General features: G+C 38.8%; 1 long non-coding RNA gene across 4 annotated transcripts in view; it reads left to right on the top strand.

Moving 5' to 3' along the window:
• The window catches only part of LOC143308251 (uncharacterized), a 124,295-nt gene extending 117,486 nt beyond the window's left edge, over positions 1-6,809 (top strand). For 2 of the 4 annotated variants that reach the window (XR_013065240.1, XR_013065242.1), the window contains exon 7: positions 2,196-6,809. This is a non-coding gene — a long non-coding RNA (uncharacterized LOC143308251). The remainder of the gene's footprint in view (positions 1-2,195) is intronic. The other 2 variants (XR_013065241.1, XR_013065243.1) reach the window with 2 other exon arrangements.
• Positions 6,810-12,283: the final 5,474 nt, after the last annotated feature.

The raw sequence follows: 12,283 nt of genomic DNA on the forward strand, positions 1-12,283 counted from the left end.
GGAGCTGGTACTGAGGAAGGGGTAAGGAAATGGTGGGGACATCGTTGGGTCACCCCTCCACCGCTTTAGATTCTACTGGGTGGGAGAGACTCGAGAGTGGGACGAAGGGGTAGTAGGTCCGTTACTCGAGTTGTTTCCTTTCTCCCTCGTTCTCTACTCCACTCTTCTCGCTCTGTCTCCTTCTCTATCATCCCTTCCTTCGTACCCTGCCGTTAGAAGGGTGGGGAACAGCACCTCTACTCGCGGCAACCACACACCGAGTTCACTGGTACAGTGTACCCTCTCGAGCGGTGCAACGCTCTCTTCCTGATTCCGCTTCTAACCCGAACTCTCCCTCTCCACGAATTCGCCTCGAGGAGATGGACGCGGATTGCGACCAACTGGTCGGCAAGAAGGGAAAGAGAACACGCCCGAAGAAGGAGGAGGGTCAGTGATGACCGATTCTGGCGGTAATGGGATACGATCCAGGGTCAGATTCGGTGTGCGTGGATACCAGAGGGTGGGATCCTCGCATACGACTCCCTGACGTTCGAGGAATGGGTGCCACGCTTGTCAATGCTTTCGGAACAGATTTTCTTTTTTTTTTTTTTACATCAGTGGTTGAGATTATTGATAAGTCAACGTTAGTTGCTTAAAACTTAATATCCAAGCATATTCTTATTTCCTGTTCTTATCAGTAGATTCGACCACAGCTTAATCAAATATTACAATACCTACTTTAGAACTTAATCAGTTATCCAAGGTCAAATTTTCACTGTCGAGCAATCATTAATAGATTAGTTCTCCTTATTTCCCGTTATCGACGGCTCGAACTCTCTCGATAGAATTTTGCTCGTGGCACCGTGAATGGCCCGTAAGTTTCCGTAAGTTTCTATATCGAGTCGCTTCGATCGCAGATCGAAGATTAGTTCTACGAAATGTGGCTGGTAAAAAGTCAATGGCCCTGATGTTTATTCGACAGCCTAGCGTGGAACCAACGGCAAACGTTCGATAGACAATTAATCATCGACCGCGATGATCGGTGGAATTTGGTGAACGTGTTTTCTATCGTTCAACGGCTTCCAGGAGATTTCAAATGATTTAGATCAATTTAAGCTAATCTTTTAATTCCACCATGACTGGTTCTTCTTCGGACTAAACAATGTATTAACCCTTAAACAGCAAAATCTGGGTCAATCACGATCCAAATGTATCTAATTAAATGTATAATGTTTTCAATGAAAAGATTTCATATATCGAAAGAATAATTTTTAAGAGAACACTGTACAATTTAGAAAATAATTAGGGCCCTCTTCATGGTCCGCAGTCGGAGGGTTTTTACAGCTTTAAGTATTGCCCATTAACTAATCTCTAAAAAATTAATGGAACATTTATGTAGGAATTTTTATCAGATTTCAAGCTTCAAATTGATATGCCATAAGTACAATTTTGCAATACTTTTATGTCTTCAAATCATAGAATTTCAATCTTTCAATATCCACTCCATTCGATGTGTCACAAGTTAATAAGATTCACGTGTAATTTACAAGTTCCTCGATGCTGTAACAAACAGCTGACGTAGTAGAATATTTTCATTACGCAAACATGCCTTTTTAACAGACTCTAACGGCGTGCTTACATTAACACAAAACCCGAGACGGTGATAAAACATCGTATCTAAGGAGCGATGATAAGAACATCGAAATATGACTCTGACCTTAAACTTCAAACGCATGAATCTTGGAAAAGAACGCTATAAGTTGTGGCGTTAGTCTATCTTTGCTTGCCCATTAGACGATCAATTTACTTAATTAAGTCGGAACAACAAGCTTGACTAGTTTCTACATCAAACATACATTTACATATGTAGGAAACGACGTATAAATAGATGTTTAGAAGATTTTCATTGCCAAGTTATTTGAATTCTAAGTATTTTTGCGAGAGACGTCGGGTCTCCGATATTTCGGTTCATTCTACTTGCAGATTTTCCCGCGCAAACAAATCTGCGCCCGAATAAAATTATCGGCTACTTTCATATAATAATTTCGTACAGCAATATTAATCTCTTTAGAAAATTTAATATCTTTTTAATCAAACTCGAAGTTATAGAACTTAATTTCTATTTAAGTTTACTAATATTTGAGTCTCGTAATTTATCATTTCTTTTTCATTATTAATTAACGGAAACTAATTGCTATTTTATTTTTATGTTTCAGTGAATTCATATGAAGGTATTACCACAACTTTTTATCAATCTGGAATTTTTCTTTAATGAGGCTGAGCTGTGTTGCTGCTGAACAACAAATTTATTCACCGTTTACAAGGTGATATATTTTTTCCATAGTGAAGTCTTTGTCAAACGTTTTGACAGATTAATTACTTTGCCGGCGATTTTTATGGTAGTACATCGTCAAGAGTTTGCAGCAGGTTAGAGCAAACACGGGCTCGAAATATCAAGAATATGATTACCTAGATAAAACGAATTTATGCTAAAAAATATGTTCGCGTTTAGATTAGGTAACGTGTGCTCTTTTCAATTCGTATACATGAAATTTTGTGTTAGATAACGAGGAATTAAAGATAGCACAAGTCATAGATATAGTTTCACAAATTTTCAGGGACTCGATAAAAGTTATTGATTTTTGTCATTTTCGTGATTACTTCAATTTTTCTAAATAATCTTTTATATAACTTATCTAATTGTAAGTATGAAATGGCTGATCCTTGAATTTTGATATTCCCTGATGGGCAAGGTTAATGCATGGTTCTCTTCAACGAAGAACCATTCATTTTGTATTAAGAATATCGATGAGGCCTTTACACATTCCTTTTTATCAAACTTCAAGCTTTAATTTAGTGTATCATAAGTACTATTTGACAGTACTTTTCTGTCATGAAATTGAGTCGGAAGTTTGATCTTTAGTAGATGGCCATTTGATATGAAGCAACTTGATAGTTCCACTATTTTTATTGTCAGTTCACTTATGTTGCGAATTCAAACGAAAGACTTGTGCATTTATTTTCACTAAAGTTTAAGCTTTAATTTAGTGTATCATAAGTGATATTTGGCAATGCTTTTCTGTCATGAAATTGAGTCAGAATTTCATTGTTCTAAAATCTATCAAATCTGTCAAATCAACGATAATTCAAAACTGTTCGAGCCTAACTCTGTTTTAATCAGGAAATAATCAGACGATTGAGTATATTTCACGTAAAGGTATACAAAAGGTTGAATTTGAATTATCGACGTCTCCTAGGCATGGTCCAAACGACACGTGTCAGCGTGAGAGCAACGAGGAACGAGAATGCAGCCACTGTGGCTGTAATCAGAAAAGCGTGCGTACGGTGGTTCGAGTGTTAACAGCAGTCCTTCATAGGACATTGACTTGAGATATCGTCGACTCGCTGCGACGACGCTATCTCGTTTCGGCCTATCGTACTCGTTTCGCTGTACCTTATCTGTCCGCCTCCGTCTTAAGACACTTTCTCGTAGCTAGCCGCGTGAAATCGTCATAGCTGCGAAAAACGTCGCGAAAAAGAATCATGCGGTGAGTTTAACACATTAATTGCCACGTTGGTCACCTGTGACAGGAATTTATTTTCTCAGTGGGACCATGGTGGTCATCGATGAATGAAAATTCTATAGTGGGTTTCTGGGAAAAATATAAAAAATTAGCGTGGCAATCGACGTGTTAATTACTATCCAAATATCAAACCATTCAAATTTTTACTCTGTCTCATTTAACCCATAATTAGTACAGTAGTGTTAATTTTTATCTTTAAAATTATTTTAAAATAGGGTATTAAGAATAATCCACAGTACTACTACTTTATTATTTATTTTTATTTTATCATGTGTTGTGTACTCCACCATACCTTACCATCGATTATGGGTTAATTAGACTGGAAGCAAATCTTAATTGTTTGATTTAAAACTGTGTCATTTACAGTATATTGTAAAATATTATAATATAAATTTTGTGAGATATGGTTTCTGTAAAATGTAAGAGTTTGTGGTTCGAATGAATGGTTAATTAGGTATGTATTTTAATTAGCTATTTCGATTGGCCCTCGCAGATTTCTTCGATCGTTCTGTTTAATTAATTCATTGTATATTCTTCTTTGATAGACGACGATACTCGATTTTTTTTTCTCCAGTAAGAAAATTAGCGTTCCATTTATAAGACCGTGGTGGGACGTGTTTATCGAAAGGTCGTTGACACGTGACGTATACTGGAATTATTTAATTTTTATCGGGATCTGTCTCGAAAATAGTATCACACACGAATGTTACTCCGTAAGAAACGTATCACTGTCGTTTTGTGTATCTTCACTTTGTCGTGCATTGTCTCGCTTTCCAAATGAACTATTTTCTTTTATTTTTAACATTTTATTGGAGGTATTACAACTTGTAAGTCGGCACGCTTAGAATAAATTATATTATATTATTTAATAATTAAAAATTGTAACTTGGAATGAAATTACGTATTCTTAAAAAATGCAAAGTTATAACTCCAAAGAGAGAAATACTATCAATTCGAAAGGAAATACTCCACTCGATTAATTATATAATTGATTGCATCCCATTGTTCTACTATATCAAACACGGTGTAATTAGCGGTAATGTGTGATTCTATGTCGAATCTTGATGTTAATGTATCGGGCAAAACCCCCTGTGGCTCGGGGGGAGTAGAATACGGCCACGGTATCCCCTGCCTGTCGTAAGAGGGGACTAAAAGGGGGATGTAAAAGAGATTTCACGAAAACTGTATTGCGAATAAGAGCGAGACACAAAATTATAGCAAAACAGACTAAAGTTAAGATTAAAATTGCATGTATGCGCGTGGATGAAAGCGTTCGTTGGGATAAAAGGGACGGGTAGAAAGTCTCTAAAGTACGCCACCCTCGCGGAAAATCAAATCAAATCATGTCATGTCATGTATCGGGCGAAAAATTGAAATTCGATTGATTAGGGCCGTGAAATTGTCGTGCAATCCGCGAGCGTGTCGAACGAGCGAAACAACGTAGCGACAACGCTTCTAATTATAAAGCGAACTTCAATAGGCTTATCACACCGAGGCAGGTGGCCCTTGCGATGTGTTATTAATAAACATGCTCGGAACGATCGGCGAACCGCGAAAGCTGTGCTTGCTGCTTCGCGAAAGATCGCTTTAAAACCTTGACACCGATCTAACATTGAAATGGTAAACCGTTTTTTATAGAAAAAAATTGAGTTTGCATTATTCAACACTTTGATGACCGCGCGATTCCTTACGGTACTCTAATTGGCAACCCGGTAATTTTATATTAAGAATATCAACGAAAGTTTATATAGTCATTTTCATTAAATTTTAAGTATCGAATTGAACTAGGATAAATTGTATTCGGTGATACCTTTATATCATCAAATGTTGAAAATAAATGAATATTAACGCAGGCCTCTATAAGAAAAAGCTCGAACAATTGTAAATGCATTGGGATAGCAAATTTGTAAAACGGGAAACGCATCAAACATCAATTACAAGTACGTGCGTCGATTTTCCGGAATCGTTAATTACTGCGTCCTTGCTCGAAAGCAAGGGTATTGCTGTTCGAGGTAATGACAGTCGTCAATACGATTCTAGGATGGTTAATCTTATTCTTCTCGGTTAACAGCTTCGCGGAAGGAACGAATCCGTTGAAGATACTTCGTTATCGGGGCCATGGTGTCATTATCACGCGATAGACGATTAATCGCGAGGCAAGGTCACGCGAAAGACCTGTCCTCCGCTTTCCGAACTTCTGGCAAATTTTGCGACAGATTCCAGTTAAAATAAGTATCAATTATTTTAGTTCTCCGAGTAAACTATTTATATTTTCTACAAAAGAAATATAAAACAAATGTCCCTCGAATTCCACAAGCTATTGATATCTTGTATTACTATTATGATGTTTTCTAATGCAATTTTGTAATTTAATGATCGACGCATGTACCGATATATATGTAATTGTTCCAGTAATTTATAATTTCGTTCATATTGCAGTATATTTTCGATACAAAACATAGTTATAAATTTATAATATATGCTTTGGAGGATGGAATTACTACTTCTCTTTGCAAGCTTAACCCCTTCGCTTATGATTTCTTCGATAATTGCATCAGTCATTGCTTGAATTTTTGGACAAATATGATGCATGCATAGTTTTTTTACCATCCTTGACTGATAATGACAAATCACAATTAGAATTCAATTCAAAATCAACCATACTAAATCAGCCAAAGACACATTTGAATCGTGTCACGAGTGTGACACAATGTTATTGGGCAAGGGGTTAAGAATGTTCTGTCCTCCAAAGGGTTAATATCAATCCTGATGAAAGTAGAGTTAAGTTTAAATGAGCGTTACCGTTACCATCGATGGTAAAAGACACTTCAACCTGTCGTCAACGTCAAACGCTTGCCGAATCAAGGAGGAACAAGATGGTGGAAGCTAGAGAAAAGGAGAAAGGAGAGAGTAAGAGTGACTGACCGACAGGATTAATTCGACGAGCAGAAACAGGGACCGGGATAGCATGGAATCACGTGCTCGTAAATCTGTCAGAACTCTTTAAGCGTTCATGATAGCATGAATGCTCCTTTTTTCTTCTCTCTCTCGCTTCTTGCGTTTTTCCTCGACCATCGGTCCTCCTCGTCACTCTTGGTCCCACCAGACGACCCGATACTCTTTCTCTTGCCGTTTTTACCACTCTCGTCTCTTTCCGTTCGCCTCACTCGATTCGCCCTCGTTCAGACACGCTTTAGCTCTCCTTTCTTTCTTTTCTTTTCTTATTTTTTTTTTTTATTTTTTCTTCTCAACGGCCACGATTGCACTTTCTCCGCCGTTTGAACCCCGACGACCCTCGGCCGGGAATATTATCGACACTGCCAAGTTCACTTCTGTTTACATTCGCCACGCTCGACGACCCCGCGACTCGGCGGGAACGCGCCTCGCGGTTTCTTCTCACGAATTCGCTCCGCCTCGAAATCGGCCAATTTTTTCGGGGAAAAGGAATTGCTAATTAGCATAGATTTATTTGCTACTATTTTTCCAATTAATAGATCATTTCTACCGCGATTTGTATGGAAAAGTATCTACCCTTAGCATAAATAAAAGGATAGCAAATCAGATAGGGCTGATTTTGAAAAGCGGAATGAAAAGTGTCGCCAAATACCAGCTATAATATGTCAAATTAAAACATATGGTTTGTATATAACAGCCGACTAATTACTTCGTCAATATTTTTAATATAAATTGGATAGGTTTTGATTAGAATCAATTTTAGAGCAACCGAGTTACAGCGTACTGTTTTTTAATATTGAACGTTTAATTTTAACAATCAGTCATTTTCTATTACCGATGTTGAAGGAATTTTTATGTAATCATTTTTCTTAAACTTTGAACTTCAAATTCAGGTGTCATAATTGTTATTTTGTAATACTTGTATGTTATCAAATAGCGTTAGATTTTCTATGTTTCAAAATCCGTTGTATATTTTAATAAAATATTTGTTATATCTCTACGTCTCCTAATCATCTAATCAGGTTGTTATTATACTTGTAGAAGAAATAAATCTCGAAAATGTTTTGCCCGATTCCTTGTGCTTATCGCTCTATTTTTTCACCTAATAGTCGCAGTTATCGTGTTTTTATCTAAAATTCTACCACATGATCGTGATCGATATTGCGCAATTGATTAAAACTATTAATTAGTGAGAAAGGTAATTATTCTATGAGAAAAAGTATTTTTATATTAAAATATAAATCTTTGACAATACTCTTTAGTTAAACAAAATTTATTTATTTTCTAACACGAGAACATAGCCAGGAAATTTATTATAAATTAAAAATAAATGTATGCATAATGGAAAATAAATTGCATCATAGAATTACAACTTCATTCTTTTAATGTTGAATAATGAAATCAATTGATCGTATTTATCTTTTTCCAAATATTCAATAAAAAGTGTTCCATTGAATGCACAAATTGTATTATGTTTATAATACATACTTATATAGATTAAAAATAACATGAAAAATATCAAACTTGTATTTTAAAATGACCGCCATAAATTATTTTAAAAATTCGACCTTAGCGCCATCTATACAGAAACGGTGGAAACTACACGACAACTTACCGACTTTGTTTTTGAGGACTCGTGACCTAAGGGGTCCCTGACACCCCAGGATGATATGTCGGTATGCAGATAGAGCCGCCGGTGCTTCGGGGTCTCAGATACCCCAAGATAATATCAGGTCGGTATGCAGAGAGCACCAACGATGCATCGGGGTCCCTGACACCCCGAATGCGATAATGTCGATATGCAAACTCAGGTAAGTATCCGACTATATTTTCTTCTAGGTTTTCAAGTATACCCAGATCACAGGTGTTATATTTCCTTCTTTCAATGTTTTATACTCTCTCTAGGTCTGACCTTTCACTGTTATAGGTCATATCTGTCCCTAGCTTGCAATTACTGTCTCACGATTTGTTCGTTTTTAGGTTTTAGGAAATATAAATTTCGCTACATTCGGTCGTACCCATCAGTATCCCGAACAAGTCACTTTCACGATTTGTTCGTTTTTCGTTCTTATATTTCGCTAGATTCGGTCAAACCCATCACTACTCCGAACAAGTAAGTTTCACGATTTGTTCGTTTTTCGTTCTTATATTTCGCTAGATTCGGTCAAACCCATCACTACTCCGAACAAGTAAGTTTCACGATTTGTTCGTTTTTCGTTCTTATATTTCGCTAGATTCGGTCAAACCCATCACTATTCCGAACAAGTGAGTTTCACGATTTGTTCGTTTTTCGTTCTTATATTTCGCTAGATCCTGTCAAACCCATCACTATTCCGAACAAGTGAGTTTCACGATTTGTTCGTTTTTCGTTCTTATATTTCGCTAGATCCTGTCAAACCCATCACTATTCCGAACAAGAGAGTTTCACGATTTGTTCGTTTTTCGTTCTTATATTTCGCTACTTGCTTCGGGGTCCCTGACACCCCAAGTTGATATGCCGGAATGCAGAGATAGCCACTACTGGTGCTACGGGGTCCCTGACACCCCAGATGTCATATTGTCGGTATGCAAAGAATGTTATTGGTGCTCTGGGTTCCTTAACACCCCGAAGATGATATCTCGGTATTCAGATAGATTCACCGGTGTATCGGGGTCCCTAACACCCCAAAATAATATCGACTTGGTATGCAGACAGATTCAACGGTGCATCGGGGTCCCTAACACCCCAAAATGATATCGGCTTGGTATGCAGGCAGATTCAACGGTGCATCGGGGTCCCTAACATCCCAAAATGATATCGCTCGGTATGTAGACTGATTCAGCGGTGCTTCGGGGTCCTTAATACCCCAAAATGATTTATCGTTATGCAGCCAGCGCCAGCGATCCGCCGGGGTCCCAGGCACCCCAAATGCCATAATATCGGTAGGTAAAAGCGTCACCAGCACTTCGGGGTCCCAGAAACCCCATATGCCATGATGTGGGAATGTAATCAGTGTTATTGGTACTTCGGGGTCCCAGATACCCCAGGATGGACTCAGGTCGATACACACAGACCGCCACCAGTGCTTAGGGGTCCCCGACACCCCAGATGATATGTTGATATGCAGACAGAATCTACCGCGCAATTTACATCCCTGAGTTCTTTGTATCCCTGCATCTCTTACATCACTGCATTCTTTTCATCCCCTACATCTCTTCATCCCTTACATCACTACATCCCTTACATCCCAGCAATCGTGTTATCCCTATATTTTTTTCATCCCTACATTCTTCTCATTCCTACATTCTTTTCATCCCTACATTCTTTTCATCTCATCATCCCTTACATCTCTGCAACCCCTACATCTCTACATCCCTTACATTTCTGTAGCCTTTACATCATTTCATCCCTTACATTCCTGCAATCTTTTCATCCCTACATTCTTTTCATCTCTTCACCCCTTATATCCCTGCAATCTTTTCATCCCTCTATTTTTTTCATCTCTTCACCCCTCACATCCCTACATCTCTGCAGCCCTTATATCACTTCATCCCTTACAGCACTTCACCCTTACATCCCTGCAATCGTTTTATCCCTACATTCTTTTCATCTCTTCATCCCTTACATCCCTGCAACCCCTCCATCTCTACATCCCTTACATTTCTGGAGCCCTTACATCATTTCATCCCTTACATCCCTGCAATCTTTTCATCCCTACATTCATTTCATCTCTTCACCCCTTACATCCCTGCAATCTTTTCATCCCTACATTCTTTTCATCTCTTCATCCCTTACATCCCTGCATCCCCTACATCTCTTCATCCCTTACATCTCTTCATCCCTTACATCTCTTCATCCCTTACATCTCTTCAACCCTTACATCTCTTCATCCCTTACATCTCTTCATCCCTTACATCTCTGTAGCCCTTACATCACTTCATCCCTTACATCCCTGCAACCCCTACATCTCTACATCCCTTACATTTCTGGAGCCCTTACATCATTTCATCCCTTACATCCCTGCAATCTTTTCATCCCTACATTCTTTTCATCTCTTCATCCCTTACATCCCTGCATCCCTTACATCCCTGCATCCCTTACATCCCTGCATCCCTTACATCCCTGCAATCGTTTTATCCCTACATTCCTTTCATCTCTTCATCCCTGACATCCCTACATTCCTTCATCCCTTACATCCCCGCAACCGTTAATCCCCTTATCCCTTATATTTCTCACATCCGACATATCCGTAACCTCCTTTTGAGTCAGAAGATGTTACAAATTTAGTTCCTTTTTTTGCCACCAGAGGGCGCTGATTCGAGGTCGAAATTTTAGTTCAAATTTTTGCCGCCAGAGGGCCAAAAATGGTGCATGCTTTAGTTCCTTTTTCCGAAACCAGATGGCGCTGATCGGACGTTGAGATTTTAGTTCACATTTTTGCCGCCAGAGGGCCAAAAATGGTGCATGCTTTAGTTCCTTTTTCCGAAACCAGATGGCGCTGATCGGACGTTGAGATTTTAGTTCACATTTTTGCCGCCAGAGGGCCAAAAATGGTGCAAGCTTTAGTTCCTTTTCCCGAAACCAGATGGCGCTGATCGCACGTTGAGATTTTAGTTCACATTTTTGCCGCCAGAGGGCCGAAAATGGTGCATGCTTTAGTTCCTTTTTCCGAAACCAGATGGCGCTGATCGGACGTTGAGATTTTAGTTCACATTTTTGCCGCCAGAGGGCCAAAAATGGTGCACGCTTTAGTTCCTTTTTCCGAAATCAGATGGCGCTGATCGGACATTGAGATTTAGTTCACATTTTTCCCGCTAGAGGGCGCTATTTTTTATAAAAAGTTTACTTACCTTTACTTACCTTTATTCGATCCAGTTTTTGTAATATGTTATTATATTTATAGTGTATTTATTATAAGGGTTGCAGGGATGTAAGGGATGCAGGGATGTGCGTGATGGGGGGATGTAAGGAATGTACGGATATAAGAGATGTAGGTATGTAAGGGATGGAGAGATGTAAATGGTACTGTGATGAAGGGGTTGCGGAGATGTAAGAAGTACTGTAATGAAGGCATTCCTTACATCCCTCCATCACGCACATCCCCTTGGATGCAGAGATATAAAGGATGCAGGGATATAATGAGTGCAGAGATGTAAGCGATACAGTGATGGAAGGGATGCAGAGATGCAAGGGATGCAGACATTTAAGGGATGCAGTAATATAGGGTTCGGCCCCGCGAGGCACACAAATGGGGGTAAAATAATAAATAAAATAATAATAAAGTCAATACATTCATCCTTTTAATGAGTTTATTCAATAAGCTACAAAGATACATACAGCAAAGGCACACAAATGGGAGTAAAATAATAAATAAAATAATAATAAAGTCAATACATTCATCCTTTTAATGAGTTTATTCAATAAGCTATAAAAATACATACAGCAAATTAAATGAACGCAGAAAATGGAACGCAGAAACACCGAACGAGGTGCGGTAAAAGAGAGACTGGTAAAACAGGCACGATCGTCATACTGACTGTGTTCTGTACACGCAGGCTAAACTTTGCCTAATTGCGGTTAAAAGTAAGCGTCGTTGTGGCTATCGTTGGTATTCCTGGAATATCCCTGAAGGATGAAAGGGTACCAACGGCCTACCTTAGGGGAGAGGTTTTAGTGGGTAGTATATCACCCCTTCTGGGTGGTATGAGTCCCACACTGCCCAGGCCCCCTCTAGCCGAATAGTGCTACGAGGGGATCACCTGCGCGTACGTAAATGTATTTCCTC

Source organism: Osmia lignaria, chromosome 3, assembly GCF_051020975.1.
Source record: "Osmia lignaria lignaria isolate PbOS001 chromosome 3, iyOsmLign1, whole genome shotgun sequence".
Classification (NCBI taxonomy): Eukaryota; Metazoa; Arthropoda; class Insecta; order Hymenoptera; family Megachilidae; genus Osmia; species Osmia lignaria.